At 30.2% G+C, this 17,900-nt stretch overlaps 1 protein-coding gene and 1 long non-coding RNA gene across 6 annotated transcripts in view; one reads left to right on the top strand and one right to left on the bottom strand.

Annotated features, from left to right (window-relative positions):
• The window catches only part of LOC109600091 (beta-1,3-glucosyltransferase), an 84,591-nt gene that overhangs the window by 43,989 nt on the left and 22,702 nt on the right, over window positions 1-17,900 (bottom strand). The window lies entirely within an intron of this gene.
• Window positions 7,985-11,325, top strand: LOC126265491 (uncharacterized). 2 transcript variants are annotated; one of them, XR_007547973.1, is made up of 3 exons: window positions 7,985-8,008; window positions 8,395-8,482; window positions 11,247-11,325. It is a non-coding gene; the product is annotated as an uncharacterized LOC126265491 (long non-coding RNA). The 2 variants fall into 2 exon arrangements; XR_007547972.1 differs by lacking the exon at window positions 11,247-11,325 and adding an exon at window positions 10,868-10,912.

The raw sequence follows: 17,900 nt of genomic DNA, 5'->3' as shown, positions 1-17,900 counted from the left end.
TTAATAACAATAATTCGTTAGTGTTAAATAATCCTATAAAACTTGAGAAGACTATTAATCGGAACATATGTAACCAAGCTTAGTATTTATTGGTCTATTATTTATTGGCATAAATGTAACAATGTTGGTTTTGAAAATAGTTTTCTATCTATATTTACGACTTATCAGGTTTCGAATCCCATTAATTTTAGATAAATTAATAAATGATCATTTAAAAAACTGATATTTTTGTCCATCCAACTAAAATATAAACATGAAAATAAATTAAAATGGTCTTCTGATAATGTAAAGACATTATCAACAATAGTTTATAAGAAATCCTATAAAATTCTAACAGACTGCCACTCATAACATGTGCTTAATATTATTGCTCTATTATTTTCTAACATAAATGGTATCCACATTGTTTTACAAATATTTTTTTAAATATAGTTACGACTGGAGATGTTCCTATGCCATTAATTAGGTTAAATTATTAAAGACAAGTTTAAAAATTAGGATTTTTCTTCCCCCAAATAAAAAGCAAAGTTGAAACTAATATAAAAATATTTTGATAGAGTAACCACAATAATAATAATAGTATATTAGTATTTTTTGATTGATGCAATAAAACTCTAGTTAATTAAAACATTTGTGATCAAGCTCAATTTTATTGGTTTATTATTTTTGGATGTTATAACTAAATTTACGGCTATAGAGGTTTTAAATAACATTTAATGTACGTAAATTATTAAATAATCGTTTATAAAACTATCATTTTCGTTAATCCAGTCAAAAAGTAAACGTGAAAATGAATTCAAATTGTCATTTGATAGTGTAACTACATTAATAACAATAATTCGTTAATGTTAAATAATCCTATAAAACTTGAGAAGACTATTAATCGGAACATATGTAACCAAGCTTAGTATTTATTGGTCTATTATTTATTGGCATAAATGTAACAATGTTGGTTTTGAAAATAGTTATCTATCTATATTTACGACTTATCAGGTTTCGAATCCCATTAATTTTAGATAAATTAATAAATGATCATTTAAAAAACTGATATTTTTGTCCATCCAACTAAAATATAAACATGAAAATAAATTAAAATGGTCATCTGATAATGTAAAGACATTATCAACAATAGTTTATAAGAAATCTTATAAAATTCTAACAGACTGACACTCATAACATGTGCTTAATATTATTGCTCTATTATTTTCTAACATAAATGGTATCCACATTGTTTTACAAATATTTTTTTAAATATAGTTACGACTGGAGATGTTCCTATGCCATTAATTAGGTTAAATTATTAAAGACAAGTTTAAAAATTAGGATTTTTCTTCCCCCAAATAAAAAGCAAAGTTGAAACTAATATAAAAATATTTTGATAGAGTAACCACAATAATAATAATAGTATATTAGTATTTTTTGATTGATGCAATAAAACTCTAGTTAATTAAAACATTTGTGATCAAGCTCAATTTTATTGGTTTATTATTTTTGGATGTTATAACTAAATTTACGGCTATAGAGGTTTTAAATAACATTTAATGTACGTAAATTATTAAATAATCGTTTATAAAACTATCATTTTCGTTAATCCAGTCAAAAAGTAAACGTGAAAATGAATTCAAATTGTCATTTGATAGTGTAACTACATTAATAACAATAATTCGTTAATGTTAAATAATCCTATAAAACTAGAGAAGACTATTAATCGGAACATATGTAGCCAAGCTTAGTATTTATTGGTCTATTATTTATTGGCATAAATGTAACAATGTTGGTTTTGCAAATAGTTTTGTATCTATATTTACGACTTATGAGGTTTCGAATCCTATTAATTCTAGATAAATTAATAAATGATCATTTATAAAACTGATATTTTTGTCCATTCAACTAAAATGTAAACATGAAAATAAATTAAAATGGTTATTTGATAATAATTTGATAAATTATTAAAAACAAGTTTATAAAACTATGATTTTTCTTCTGACAAATAAAAGGCAAAAATGAAACTAATATAAAGAAAGATCTTTTGATAGAATAATAATAATATATTTGTATTTTCCAGGTAATAAACTAAATCTCTAAATTTACGACTTTGGTTTTGGTTTTGAATTTCATTTAGTGTACATAAGTTATTAAATAATCGTTTATAAAACTATGATTTTGGTTTCTCCAGTTAAGAAGTAAACTTGTCACTTTAAGCTTTAAGATTTTTGTATAATATTTTAATCAATTCTGTAATAGGTTAATATTTTTCTACAAAAAATTAATAAATCAAATAAATTCTGTAGTTTTGAATCACATTAATTAAAGGTAAATTACTAAATTAATGTTCAATAAAACTATGATTTTTGTTCGCCCCAACAAAAAAGTAATGAAAATCAAAAAACCTGAAAATACTTAACTCATCGATCAATAATAATATTAATAACAACGATTTATAAGTAATCCTATGATATTCTGAAAGACTTTCAAGTTTAGTATTATATGTCTATAGTATTTATAGACACAAATGTTATAAACTTTGTTTTGCAAATAGTTTGCTATCTATATTTAAGGCTGTAGAGATTTTGGATCCCATTAATTATAAGTAAATTATTAAATGATTGTTTATAAAACTATGATTTACTGCGACCATAAAATATTATTTCAGAAATTACATTTATGATGGAATTCAGCGTCATTAAAATTATGGACATAGTTTATGCTCTAATTTAATTATTAACGAGCATTAAAATGTAAATGTTTTCAATGTGTCAAAAAATTGTTTAACCCAAAACTGAAAATTACGGTTCATTGTCAGTGATTCAAGTAATTCGACAAAATTCGGATATTCGCGTCGTACGAATCGAAATTGCAAATTCGTTCGGTGTTTCGGACCGATAAAAAATGCATGCAATACAGCGTCGCGACGTCACATGTAACACAGATAAATCCACGTCCGGTCTGATGATTTATTGCGATCCGCCTAAAAATTTTGAGGTCCTTGCGTGCCCGCACGACGGATCTTATTAAGATCAACCTTTAGATTGTTTTCTTGGATTTATGTGACGTTTCTCCGATGATTTTTTTCACTATTAAATTATGCCCGTTCGAATATTTACGTTCGAGTCGCGTGTAAAAATTGCTTTGCGACCCGTAAAACTTTAAATGTTTGCCAAAGTTAATGGCAAAAAATTTACCGAAATAAAAAACAACGGACAATATCTGAAACAGACATTTTAGTTTTGCGTGATTGGATGGTATCACGGTAATGTGTGTGTGTGTGCAATCTCACGTGGAACGGTTATTGGAAATCCGGTGGAAAATCCAAATTTCCCCCCGATCTTTGAGATGGGCCGCGATAAAAATCATATTTTATGGGGGCGCGGGACATTCGGTCCTCCGACACACATTACGTCCCAATAAGTCGCAATAACCGTGAATGTACGGTGTAAAATAAAAGGAAACCAAATCAGAAAAATGTTAAGGCTGCTGAGATCGGCGACCGTTTAGCAGCGCATTGGACACTTGAAGGCGTCGTAAAAGCTCGAAAGGATTGCGCCCCTAAAATCTGAAATACTGTATCGATGTTGACGATTTTCGAAACATGTGTTCAACGTAATAATAAATTATAACTGCTCTATCGGTCCGTTCTGGTCTATATTTTATATTTTGATGGATTTGATATACAGTAGTGGCCATAAATATTAAAATATATTAAGGAAAACCAATGTGGAATTTTGAAATTTTTAGTAAAAGAATTTTAAAGAGTAGCTGCTCAATAAGTTAGAAATTAACGTTTACCATATCGTGTAATGATGAAAATACACTGCGTAACAAAATTATGGAATACTTTTAAAATTAACAAAAATGAAATAAGTATGTTACTTTTCTTATATTATTTTTTAAAAATAAAATATGGATACAGTTTTAAGAAAAATTTACGAATATTTATTGAAAAAGAACAAAAATTAATGTTGGCAGTTATAGAGACTGTCGATAGAAGTGAAAACTTTTAGTATTAAAATTTGAAATTTATCAACATCGATCTGGTTATTTATATATTTATATGGTCTTTTATTATTTAAATATATTACAAGATAATGACAAAATATAAATATAATTTAATTGAAATAACAATTAATATACAATCATATTATTTATGGATAGTATTTGTATATACTTAAATTCCAATGTACTTGATTTTTAACATTATTTTAATTGTTTGCATCATTGTCATCAAAAAATTTCAACAATACTTAGACTTTTTGTAGTTTCAATTATTTCATTTTGTTCTAAAAAAGATACAAAAGGCTTATGGTAACTAAAATTAAGTATCGCATAAAAACGGCATCGATTGTCGTTTTATGTTTTGTAGTACTGAGTTTTTGATCATTTGACATATTTAAATAAATTTTTCACAAAGTCCATTCAATTTCACTTATAAGATGTACACAGCACTATACGTCAACTGTATAGCTACAGATATACTGATATAAGCATGTCTGTGACGCGAATGTACGAGATTTCACCCATTCAAAAAGTGTCTAAGGCGCACGCACACTGCGCATGCGCTAGTCATGAGCATGTCAATGACGCGAACCCATAATATTTCCCTACCAACATGTGCCCAAGGCGACTAAAGAAGCTTTCACTTCTAAAAATACATTAAATCTATTATTATTTATTAGGAAAGGCTAATTTTCAGTTTACACACTTTTGTTGACGGTATAAAAAACAAGTATGTTTTACTTTTGCTTAATAAACATCCCTCTTTCGATTGTAATTGTATTATAACAAACAATCAATTTTTTTAGAAAAATTCTATTTATTTAAATAAAATGCTTAAAATATCATTTATTTAATAAAATTTTTAGTTTTTTGCAGATAACTTATGATCTGTAAAAAATATCAAAAACTTTTTCGGAGATAAATTATAGGAAATTGAATTCTCTACAAAATATGTCATACAAAATTTTCCCATAAAGATGATGGTTGCGTCTGAAAATGAGAAAAATGTCAAAATTTTAAATCAATCCAACTTTAATGTTAAATAAACTTTTGAAAAAATTAATATATTAAAAAACTGTAAGAAACATTTTTTGTAGAGCGTTAAATTTTCTATAAAAATCTGTTTTGATCATTTTGAAATATTATCTCTAACGAGAGTTAAAAAATTTCAAAATCCAAGAGAACACCGTTTCCGTGTTATTTAAACGGGAAAATAAAATTTACGATGCGGCATTCATATCCATTACTTTTCGACGAAATTGAGCGCGTTGGTAACGATGGTAAGAGAATTGGGTGCAGATTTTTTCCTTGAGAGTACATCAGAAATAAAGATGATCCTGAAAATTTCGAATATTTCTATATAGATTCCTTTCAGACGGCATTCTCCTCTATGAACCCTTCACTTTTAAACAGTAATAGATATTAGCTTCAAAATCAGTTCCAGCTTAGCTGCAGGCCTTTATCGAAACCACTGCATTAGTAAAATTTTACCTGATTTCAAAATGCTCCCAAATGTACAGCTGTAACTCACCCTCTAGTTCCGGGATTTTATTCTTAAGGTCTAATTTTCGGGTGCCTCTTGACATATAGTTTGTTGGTCTAGTAACCGAAGTTACCAGCTAAATCAACAACTTTTTTCTTTTGTATGAATTTATTAACAAAAGAAGAACCTAGAAGCATGTCGGTGACGCGAACCCATAAGATTTTTCCCTACCAAAAAATACCCAACGTGGCTAAAGAAATTTTCACTTAAAAAATACAATGCTATTAGAGAAATAATTAAATATAACAAAATTTTAATATTTTTAAAGTTAAGTTGAGACACCTTTAAATTGAAAAGTGCTCTTGAAAGATGACAAAATCCATATCTCGCCATTATTTGAGGTCGGAGATCAAATCAAATCAATCACAATAATATTTGTAACATTTTATAGCATCAGAATACAGTAGTTTTTTAATACAATATAAAACAACAATAATAAATTAATATTAATATAACAGTTCGCATTAAATAAAAGAGTTATGGCTAAAATATTTAAAATTTTAAAAAGTTTAGCATGACCACAAAAGTTTATTAACAGGATTTTATAGGAATATTTGTAAAATATTATTGTATTTTTGTTTTTAGTCTACAATATCAAATAACCATTTTAATTTATTTTCATGTTTACTTCATAACTGGATAAACAAAAATATTAGTTTTATTAACGTTTATTTAATAATTTATTTGTAGTATAAATGGAACTCAATAATCAATATTTTTGTCTAAATTTACAACTTTCCATTAGCACTATTACAATAGACCGAAATCAATCGGATCTATGTTATTAATGTTGTTATATAAAAGGCTATTTTAATTTATTTTCATGTTCGTTTTTTAGATGGAGAAACGAAAATCAGGGAGCAACAAAACACATGTTTTAGGTGTCAGCAAAAGCAAAACAGTATCTTCGGAACATACATCATATTTCCTGGCGTTAAACCGTTTCCCCCTCGTCGACAATTAAAACAGAACAGGCGAAGTTTGTTAAACGCATCGGTCCATTATTAAAGTACATTAATCATTTTGTCACTCGGACCGATTCAATAGCCGGAGAAGGATAAATACCTACAGATACATAGTTTCCGAGCCAACGCCAACTTCACCGCTTCCGCAGTTCGCCGTGATTTAAATTAGTGTCGGGCTATTTAAGAAACTACAGGTCTGATTTACGACCGTTTCACCGGTTTGTTTTCCCACCGAAAAAAATTACCGAATTTAATGGAAAATCTATTAGCGAAACCGGGGCCGAAACAAATGCATAAATCAAAATAGTAATGCACACAGTTACGCCGGTCGAACGGGTTTTTTCCGGTGCAGCAGATAAATATAAATTAAATAGATATCGCCTCCTTAATTTCCATTTTGCGTCGGACCGAACGTTTGTTATGCACGGGGCGTTCGATATCTATAAATACTGTCCTGTCCCAACTTGCCTGTACCCATAAATTACATATATTTTGCGGACCGAATGCAAATACAAACCATACATCACAAACGTCTTAATATGAATATACTCTTCCCTTGCAATTTACACTTTTTTACTATTAGCTGTCCGGTAATTCAATTAACTGAGCCTTAGGGGCAGTTAATGGTAGAATGCGTCGATAATTAGAAAGGGGGTAAACGGCGGATGAACAGACAAAACCAGGAGTTAGTGATAGTTTGGACATTGTACGGAGTGAATGTCCGGCCGAAACTATGCAACAGTAAACTATCGACGGGCACCAGACCAAAACAACCATGTGTCGATATTCTAATTATATCCCAGTTTCGGGAACGCGTTGCCAATCAGTAAAAGTCCAAGAACAATACGGCTGATTGATGAGGAACGCTGAATTGGTCAGATAACAATTTATATTTGTTGTATCTGTTTCCGGGCACTTGGCAGCGTTCGAATGGATGAACGTGTCAAATCAATGCGAGAAATAAATTGGTCGAGTGCAACACTTGAACACCTGTAAGAAGTGACTGAATCACATAAGCAATTTTCGAGTGGGTATTTTCAAAATTAGGGATTAGTAGTGAGTAATAAAGTTCAAGAACAGTACTGGTAATTAAAGAAGAATGCAGAATTAGTTAAATAATATTTGACGTATAATTTTCACCTGTCAACACTTCTAGGGATGAACGTGTAAAATTAGTACAACAAATTAGTTAGTTTGGTTTAACACTTGGACATTTGTAAGAGATAAATGTAAATAAATACATTCTACATACATACATAAGTAATTCTCGACTATATATATATATATATATATATATATATATATATATTTGTAATTGTAGCTTAAAAATCAGTAAGAAAATTCAAGAACAATAATACAGATTGAAGTAGAACTCTGAATTAGTCAGATAACAATTTGTATTTTATGTATAATTTTCAGACCACTTGTCAACATTTCTATGGATGAACGTGTACAGCCAGTCTTACAAATAAGTTAGTTCGATGTAGCACTTGGACATCTGTAACAGGTAAATGTGTCATATAAGTAATTCTCAACTATATCTATTTGTAAGTGTAGTTTAAAAGTCACTAAGAAAATTCAAGAACAATAATACTAATTGAAGAAGAACTTTGGATTAGTCAGATAACATTTTGTATTTGATGTAAAATTTACAGACCACTTGTCTACATTTCTATGAATAAAGGTGTAAACCCAGTTTTACAAATAAGTTAGTTTGGTGTAGCACTTGGACATCTGTAAGAGGTAAATGTGTCATATAAGTAATTCTCGACTATATATATATTTGTAAGTTTAGTTTAAAAGTCAGTAAGAGAATTCAAGAACAATCATACTGATTGAAGAAGAACTCTGAATTAGTCAGATAATAATTTGTATTTGATGTATAATTTTCAGATCACTTGTCAATATTTCTATGGATGAACTTGTAAAGCCAATATTACAAATAAGTTAGTTTAGTGTAGCAATTGGACATCTGTAAGAGGTAAATGTGTCATATAAGTAATTCTCGATTATATATATTTGTAAGTGTAGTTTAGAAGTCAGTAAGAAAATTCAAGAACAATAATACTGATTGAAAGAGAACTCTGAATTAGTCAGATAAGAATTTGTATTTGATGTATAAATTTCAGACCACTTGTCAACATTTCTATGGATGAACGTATACAGCCAGTCTTACTAATAAGTTAGTTTGATGTAGCACTTGGACATCTGTAACAGGTAAATGTGTCATATAAGTAATTCTCTAATTCTCGACTATATCTATTTGTAAGTGTAGTTTAAAAGTCAGTAAGAAAATTCAAGAACAATAATACTGACTGAAGAAGAACTCTAAATTAGTCAGATGACCATTTGTATTTAATGTATAATTTTCAGACCACTTGTCAAGATTTCTATGGATGAACGTGTAAAGTCTGTACTACAAATAAGTTAGTTTGGTGTAACACATGGACATCTGTAAGAGGCAAATGTGTCATATAAGTTATTCTCGTTTATATATATATATATTCGTAATTGTAGCTTAAAAATCATTAAAAAACATTCAAGTACAATAATACTGATGAAGAAGAACGCTGAATTATTCAGATAATAATTTGTATTTGATGTATAATTTTCAGACCATTTCACAAGATTTCTATGGATGAACGTGTAAAGTCTGTACTACAAATAAGTTAGTTTGGTGTAACACATGGACATCTGTAATAGGTAAATGTGTCATATAAGTTATTCTCGACTATATATATTTGTAATTGTAGCTTAAAAGTCATTAAAAAACATTCAAGTACAATAATACTGATGAAGAAGAACGCTGAATTATTCAGATAACAATTTGTATTTGATGTATAATTTTCAGACCACTTGTCAAGATTTCTATGGATGAACGTGCAAAGTCTGTGCTACAAATAAGTTAGTTTGGTGTAACACATGGACCTCTGTAAGAGGTAAATGTGTCATAAATTATTCTCGACTATATATATTTGTAATTGTAGCTTAAAAGTCATTAAAAAATATTCAAGTACAATAATACTGATGAAGAAGAACGCTGAATTATTCAGATAACAATTTGTATTTGATGTAAATTTTCAGATCACTTGTCAATATTTCTATGGATGAACGTGTAAAGCCATTATTACAAATAAGTTAGTTTGGTGTTACACTTGGACATTTGTAAGAGGTAAATGTGTATGTAATTCTTGAGTAGTAATTGTGGCTTAACAGTCCGTAAGAAAATCCAAGAACAATAACATTGAATTAAGAGGAAAACTGAATTTATCAGGGAAAAATTTTTATTTGATGTATGAATTTCAAACCACTTGTTAACATTTCAACGGATGAATGTATACACCACAAATAAGTTAGTGTGGTGTAACATTTGGACACCTGTAACAGCTGAATGTGCCACATAAATAATTCCCGAGTGGATGGTACACTTGTACTTGAAGCTTAAAAGTCAATAAAAAAATCAAGTTGTCATCAACATTTGAATAGATGAACGTGTAAAATCAGAGCCCCAAATAAATTCGTCGAGTGCAACACTTAAATACCTGTAAGAAGTGACTAAATCACATAAGCAATTTTCGAGTGGGTATTTTTAAAATTAGGGATTAGTAGTGAGAAATAAAGTTCAAGAACAGTACTGATAATTAAAGAAGAATGCAGAATTTTCACCTGTCAACACTTCTAGGGAAGAACGTGTAAAATTAGTACTACAAATTAGTTTGTTTGGTTTAACACTTGGACATTTGTAAGAGATGAATGTGTCATATAAGTAAATCTCGACTATATATTTGTAAGTGTAGTTTAAAAGTCAGTAAGAAAATTCAAGAACAATAATACAGATTGAAGTAGAACTCTGAATTAGTCAGATAACAATTTGTATTTGATGTAAAATTTATAGACCGCTTGTCCACATTTCTATGGATAAATGTGTAAATCCAGTTTTACAAATAGTTAGTTTGATGTAGCACTTGGACATCTGTAACAGGTAAATGTGTCATATAAGTAATTCTCGACTATATATATTTGTAAGTTTAATTTAAAAGTCAGTAAGAAAATTCAAGAACAATAACAGTAATTGAAGAAGAACTCTGGATTAGTCAGATAACATTTTGTATTTGATGTAAAATTTATAGACCACTTATCCACATTTCTATGGATAAATGTGTAAACCCAGTTTTACATATAAGTTAGTTTGGTGTAGCACTTGGACATCTGTAACAGGTAAATGTGTCATATAAGTAATTCTCGACTATATATATTTGTAAGTTTAATTTAAAAGTCATTAAGAAAATTCAAGAACAATAATACTAATTGAAGAAGAACTCTGGATTAGTCAGATAACATTTTGTATTTGATGTAAAATTTACAGACCACTTGTCCACATTTCTATGGATAAATGTGTAAACCCAGTTTTACAAATAAGTTAGTTTGGTGTAGCACTTGGACATCTGTAACAGGTAAATGTGTCATATAAGTAATTCTCGACTATATATATTTGTAAGTTTAGTTTAAAAGTCAGTAAGAAAATTCAAGAACAATAATACAGATTGAAGTAGAACTCTGAATTAGTCAGATAACAATTTGTATTTGATGTATAATTTTCAGATCACTTGTCAATATTTCTATGGATGAACTTGTAAAGCCAATATTACAAATAAGTTAGTTTAGTGTAGCAATTGGACATCTGTAAGAGGTAAATGTGTCATATAAGTAATTCTCGATTATATATATTTGTAAGTGTAATTTAGAAGTCAGTAAGAAAATTCAAGAACAATAATACTGATTGAAGGAGAACTCTGAATTAGTCAGATAAGAATTTGTATTTGATGTATAATTTTCAGACCACTTGTCAACATTTCTATGGATGAACGTGTACAGCCAGTCTTACTAATAAGTTAGTTTGATGTAGCACTTGGACATCTGTAACAGGTAAATGTGTCATATAAGTAATTCTCTAATTCTCGACTATATCTATTTGTAAGTGTAGTTTAAAAGTCAGTAAGAAAATTCAAGAACAATAATACTGACTGAAGAAGAACTCTAAATTAGTCACATAACCATTTGTATTTGATGTATAATTTTCAGACCACTTGTCAAGATTTCTATGGATGAACGTGTAAAGTCTGTACTACAAATAAGTTAGTTTGGTGTAACACATGGACATCCGTAATAGGTAAATGTATCATATAAGTTATTCTCGACTGTATATATTTCTAATTGTAGCTTAAAAGTCATTAAAAAGCATTCAAGTACAATAATACTGATGAAGAAGGAAGCTAAATTATTCAGATAACAATTTGTATTTGATGTATAATTTTCAGATCACTTATCAAGATTTCTATGGATGAACGTGCAAAGTCTGTACTACAAATAAGTTAGTTTGGTGTAACACATGGACCTCTGTAAGAGGTAAATGTGTCATATAAGTTATTCTCGACTATATATATTCGTAATTGTAGCTTAAAAGTCATTAAAAAACATTCAAGTACAATAATACTGATGAAGAAGAACGCTGAATTATTCAGATAACAATTTGTATTTGATGTATAATTTTCAGACCACTTGTCAATATTTCTATGGATGAACGTGTAAAGCCATTATTACAAACAAGTTAGTTTGGTGTTACACTTGGACATTTGTAAGAGGTAAATGTGTATGTAATTCTTGAGTAGTAATTGTGGCTTAACAGTCCGTAAGAAAATCAAAGAACAATAACATTGAATTAAGAGAAAAACTGAATTTATCAGGGAAAAATTTTTATTTGATGTATGAATTTCAAACCACTTGTTAACATTTCAACGGATGAATGTATACACCACAAATAAGTTAGTGTGGTGTAACATTTGGACACCTGTAACAGCTGAATGTGCCACATAAATAATTCCCGAGTAGATGGTACACTTGTACTTGAAGCTTAAAAGTCAATAAGAAAGTCAAGTTGTCATCAACATTTGAATAGATGAACGTGTAAAATCAGAGCCCCAAATAAATTCGTCGAGTGCAACACTTGAACACCTGTAAGAGGTGAACGGGTCACATAAATAATTCTCGAGTAGGTATTTTTGCAGTCGGGGGCGTCTGAAATTTTCCTATTGAATAATTCAAGTTCATCGCGCGAAATTTCCCGTCTCACCCGACCCAACAAAAAAATATATATAAACCTACATAAGACAGGGACACGCGAAACTGTTCGCGGTGTATTTTAAGGCAGTTCAGCATCTGTTCCCGTTTCATTCGCGGCATAAATATTTGAGGGGGCCGAAAGCTCTTCGTAATGGCACATATCGGTTTATATATTTAAATTTGAGAAGTTGGCAGGTGGTTTGGAAAACAGTTCGCAGGTTCCCATTACACATTTATATCCATCGCATCGACGATGATGGGTCGGCGGCCCCGGGGATTGTCTGGGGAATTTCGCGGCCCCGAAGAAGGTGGATATGCGGACAGATTTAAATAAAAATTGCCACTCGACGTGCCGCAACGACTCCCCCCGCCCTGCCAACCCCCGGAATTGTTACGAACGCGGTCTACCTCAACCATTCCTCTTTCCTTTCCCGGGATACGTGACGCAAAACATAAACAATCCATATTTCGTTATGAATATATACTGAAATATTTGCTGTTTTATATACTTTCATAAAAAAAAACAATAATTATGGTATATGTGAACTGGGTTGCCTAGTGTGCCTAGTAATCATGTGAATCTGGTTGCCTATTTTGATTTAAATAACGTACTACCATCTCTGACACTTCACCTTAACCAACCGAGGGTTTTCTATTAAAATATTTTATCTGGATTATCGGAGTTTAGTTTCGTACTCTACGTTTTGAAAAATAAATATTAAAATTTATGCAAAGCATATTAATTTTTATTAAGGTAAATTTGAATAATATTTTTCTCATTCTATTTAATGGATACGTGAAATAAAACTTAAAATAACATATACGAATATATACTGGAATAATCTGGAATTGCCAGTTTTATTTACATTTATAAAAACTGCACTGATTATACTATAAGTGAACCCGGTTGCCTACTGTTAATAATCATTAAGTGCTGCCATCTCCGTGCATAAAACATAAAACACGATTTTTACACAAGAAAATAACATAAAACAGAGAACTCTCATAGATCGAAGTTAGAAACAATATGGCGGTAGTAAGCGGGAAAAGCTCGCCTTCCATAATCTCGGGACATTAAAACGAATTCCCCGTAACTCATACCTACCTGGAAAGTTTAGCGTTGCGCGCCCGTAAAATATTTAAAAGTTGTCTGTCGTGGAATATACGGTCGCTAGCAAAGACATTTAGCCGCGACGTGACCAATTAAAATGCAACATACTTTATTTTTATTGTGCCGGTATTTTATGACGGGCCGCCGTGCATCTGTTCAACGGATTGATGCGACGCGTTTTATTCACAAATTGGCGGTTTCGCGGGAAACACGATGTTAATCTGCATATTTTTATGGGCGGTCGATTTACACGTGTGCGGAAATCGCGCATTTTTCATTCGGGAAATCCATCTATTACTGAACGCTGTCTACCTTCACTGAATACTCTAATACGGCTGTTCGTCATTTCTATCTGCACTTTTATATAGTAATCGTGTTGATGTAGGATTTTTTTTCACAATTTATGCGGAACTGTCTGCGTTTTACAAAGAAAAATTGTTAACACTCATTTATTCTTTTGTCCGAGCATCCGAAGCATGTTGGTTTCCACTCAGGTAAATTTGAATTATAGTTTTGATATTTTTTTATATTCCACTCTTCAAAAATACGTATTCTGTGAATTGGGTTGCCTATTTTAAACTAAACAACGTGCTGCCATCTGTGACAATTTATTAAAATAACCAAATGTTAATCATATTAATGATAGAGAATTTTAAATAAATATTTTACTTATACGATCCATATGCTTCTTACAGTCTACATTTTATAAAGGAAATTAATTATTAATTCTTTTGTCTGAAAATTTAATTTCCAATTAAGATCTTTATTACACTTTTATATAGATACCAACAATAAATTATATGTTAGTGTGTAAGAAACGTCTGCGACAATTCCACTGAACTAATCGAATGTTTTCTTATTATATTAATAAGAGAGAATTTTTGAACAACCAATATTTTCTTTAGTCGATTCGTATTTTTCTTAGCAGTCTACATTTCACAAAGAAAACTTAATAACATTATTAATTCTTCTGCCTGAAAATTTAATTTTGATTTCCATTTAAACAATTCCGCATTATATTTTTATTACACATTTTATATAGATACCAACAAAAAAATGTGTATTATTGTGTAAATAGGGTTGCCTATTTTGACTTCAATAACGTGCTACCACCTGCGACGATTCTGCTTAACTAACCGAACGAAGCATATTATAATATTTGAATAATTATTAATATTTTATTTAGAGATTAGTATATTTATTAATAGCCCGTGTTTATCACAAAAATTATTAACATTATTATAATTTTTGAATAATTAATAATATTTTATTTAAGGATCTATATATTTTCTAACAGATTACGATTACAAAGTAAAATTATTAACATTATTAATTATTTTCCATAAAAATATAATTTTGATTTCCAATTAAACAATTCCGTATTACATCTTTATTACACTTTTTATTTTGATATCAAAAAAATACATATCGTGTAAAAATAGTTACCTATTTTGACGCTAATACTGTACTAACATCTACGACGATTCTGCTCAACTAACCGAAAGTTTTCTTGTAATATTAATGTTGTTACGCTTTACAACTATCAATATTATTAATTTTTTTATCTGAAAATTTAATATTAATTTCCAATTAACATCTTTAATACACTTTTATATGTAATGTTTTCTTGTTATATTAATGAATTTTTGAGCAACCAATATTTTCTTTAGTCGATTTGTACTTTTCTTAGCAGTCTACGTTTCACAAAGAAAATTGAATAACATTATTAATTCTTCTGCCTGAAAATTTAATATTAATTTTCAATCAGATAATTTTGCATTACATCTTTATTACACTTTTTATAGAAATACCAACAAAAAATGCGTATTATTGTGTAAATATGGTTGCCTATTTTGACGTTAATACGGTGCTAACATCTGCGACGATTCTGCTTAACTAACCGAACGAAGCATATTATAATATTTGAATAATTATTAATATTATTCAGAGATTAGTATATTTTAATTAATAATATTTTATTTGAGGATCTGTATATTATATATAACAGCCTACGATTACAAAGAAAAATTATGAACATTATTATTTATTTTTTCTGAAAAATTAATTTTGATTTCCAATTAAACAATTCTGTATTACATCTTTATTGCACTTTTTATATTGATATCAACAAAAAAATACACATTGTGTAAATATCGTTGCCTATTTTGGCGTTCATACGGTGCTAACATCTCCGACGATTCTGCTCAACTAACCGAAAGTTTTCTTATAATATTAATGTTGTTACGCTTTACAAATATCAACATTATTAATTCTTCTACCTGAAAATTTAATATTAATTTCTAATCAGGTAATTTTGCATTACATCTTTATTACACTTTTTATATAGATACCGACAAAAAATGTGTATTATTGTGTAAATATGGTTGCCTATTTTGACGTTCATACGGTGCTAACATCTGCGAGGATTCTGCTCAACTAACCGAAAGTTTTCTTATAATATTAATGTTGTTACGCTTTACAAATATCAACATTATTAATTCTTTTGTCTGAAAATTTTATATTAATTTCCAATTAGATGATTCTAAGTTACATCTTTATTAAATTTTTATATTGATATCAACAAAAAATACATATTAATCTTTAAATATTGTTACGTATTTTAACTTAAATAACGTGCTACCATCTGCGACCATTCCACTCAACTAACTGAATGCTTTCTCGCTGTATTGATGGGGGAGAATTTTCGAGCGATTAATAATGTTTTATCTAGACGATTGGTATTTTTCTTGGCAGTCAATCGTGCAATTAATCGATTCGCGGGCCGACATGCGACGAACGATCGAAAAACGGCAATCGTGGTGCAACTGCAAATGCCGTCTGTGCGTCCGAAATTAAATATTCTCTTGGCGTAATTCCGTAACGGAACGAACCCGGTGCTTTCGGTGCTTCGAACCGCATCCGGCAAATATTTATAAATCTACCAGTTTATAAATGCGAAATGTACCGACCGACCAATTTACACATGTGGTCCGTAATAAATATGTAAAGTGGAGTTTAATTAGTGGCGCGTTTCTGTGTCTGGCTGCGCCGAAACGGGCAAAACTTTAACCGACCCGGAAACCCGGACGGGCTTCTTTACGACCTCGTGCATCACATATTTACGGATTGTCTACGGTCTACTGTCGCTTTCTCTTATTCCGGCACCGCAAACCATCTTTAACGGCCCAAGTTATAAATCAGAATTTCGTCGGGGCCGATTTGCATAAACGCCACCAGCTACAGAAGGGCCAACGTCCCGGCAACGTCGCGCAAAAACTTTAATGGAAACTGATACGTACGAACACGCGCCGCCGGAAAAACCGAAACACCCGAGTCAAGGGGAAAAACCATTACGGCGAAATTACCGGGCACATATTTAAGAAGCCCGTGTCCGTGTAAGTTACGCCGCCGACGCTCATTAGTCTTCCGGCGGAATAATCGCCGTTCGGTCGATGATCCGGGAAGCATTACCCTGTCGAAGTGAGCCGGCCGGATTCCCTGATTGATTTCGGGACGCGCGTGCTGCAACGAAAAACCGGAACGGACGGGAGATTTTTCAAAAAACGTACGACCCAGATAAATCAGCGTAGACAGCGGCAAATTATTTTTTGTCCTTGATACACTTATTAAATCCGTTCAATTTTAAACCGTCAAGCTTTATTATAAAAAAGTTAATTATCATCATTTATTTTCAATGCATGAAATTATTCGACACTGCAATAAAACATCAAAGCAACTTCAAACGTGTATTTCGAATGTACCTGCTTGGAAATTAACGTGCTTTGAATTCCTGTTTTATTAATTCATATTTTTACGAAACATCTCCGCCTTTTTCCAGTAAAATAATATAACTATGTTAATTTTATAAATGAATTTCATTTACGAATTATGGAAAATCATCCACTGTAAAACGTTGAAGTATGTTATGTAATTAAAAGTGCATTTAATGTTTTAATTGCTTTGCATGAATTATTCTATTCAAATCAATGGACTTTAATAAAATTTGTTGCAATACTATGCAGATATTATTTGTTTCAACCGAGAGAGGGCAGCATATTGAAATAATCAAATTATGCAACCAACTTCACATATTGTTAAAGAAACGCTTGATTTTAATATTCTAGAAAAATATTTTTTAAAAATATCTCTTCAGATGATTTCAAAAATT

The sequence above is a fragment of the Aethina tumida genome, chromosome 5 (assembly GCF_024364675.1).
Source record: "Aethina tumida isolate Nest 87 chromosome 5, icAetTumi1.1, whole genome shotgun sequence".
Taxonomy (NCBI): Eukaryota; Metazoa; Arthropoda; class Insecta; order Coleoptera; family Nitidulidae; genus Aethina; species Aethina tumida.
The sequence above is the reverse complement of the archived record's forward strand: the minus strand, read 5'-3'. Positions and strand labels throughout refer to the sequence as shown.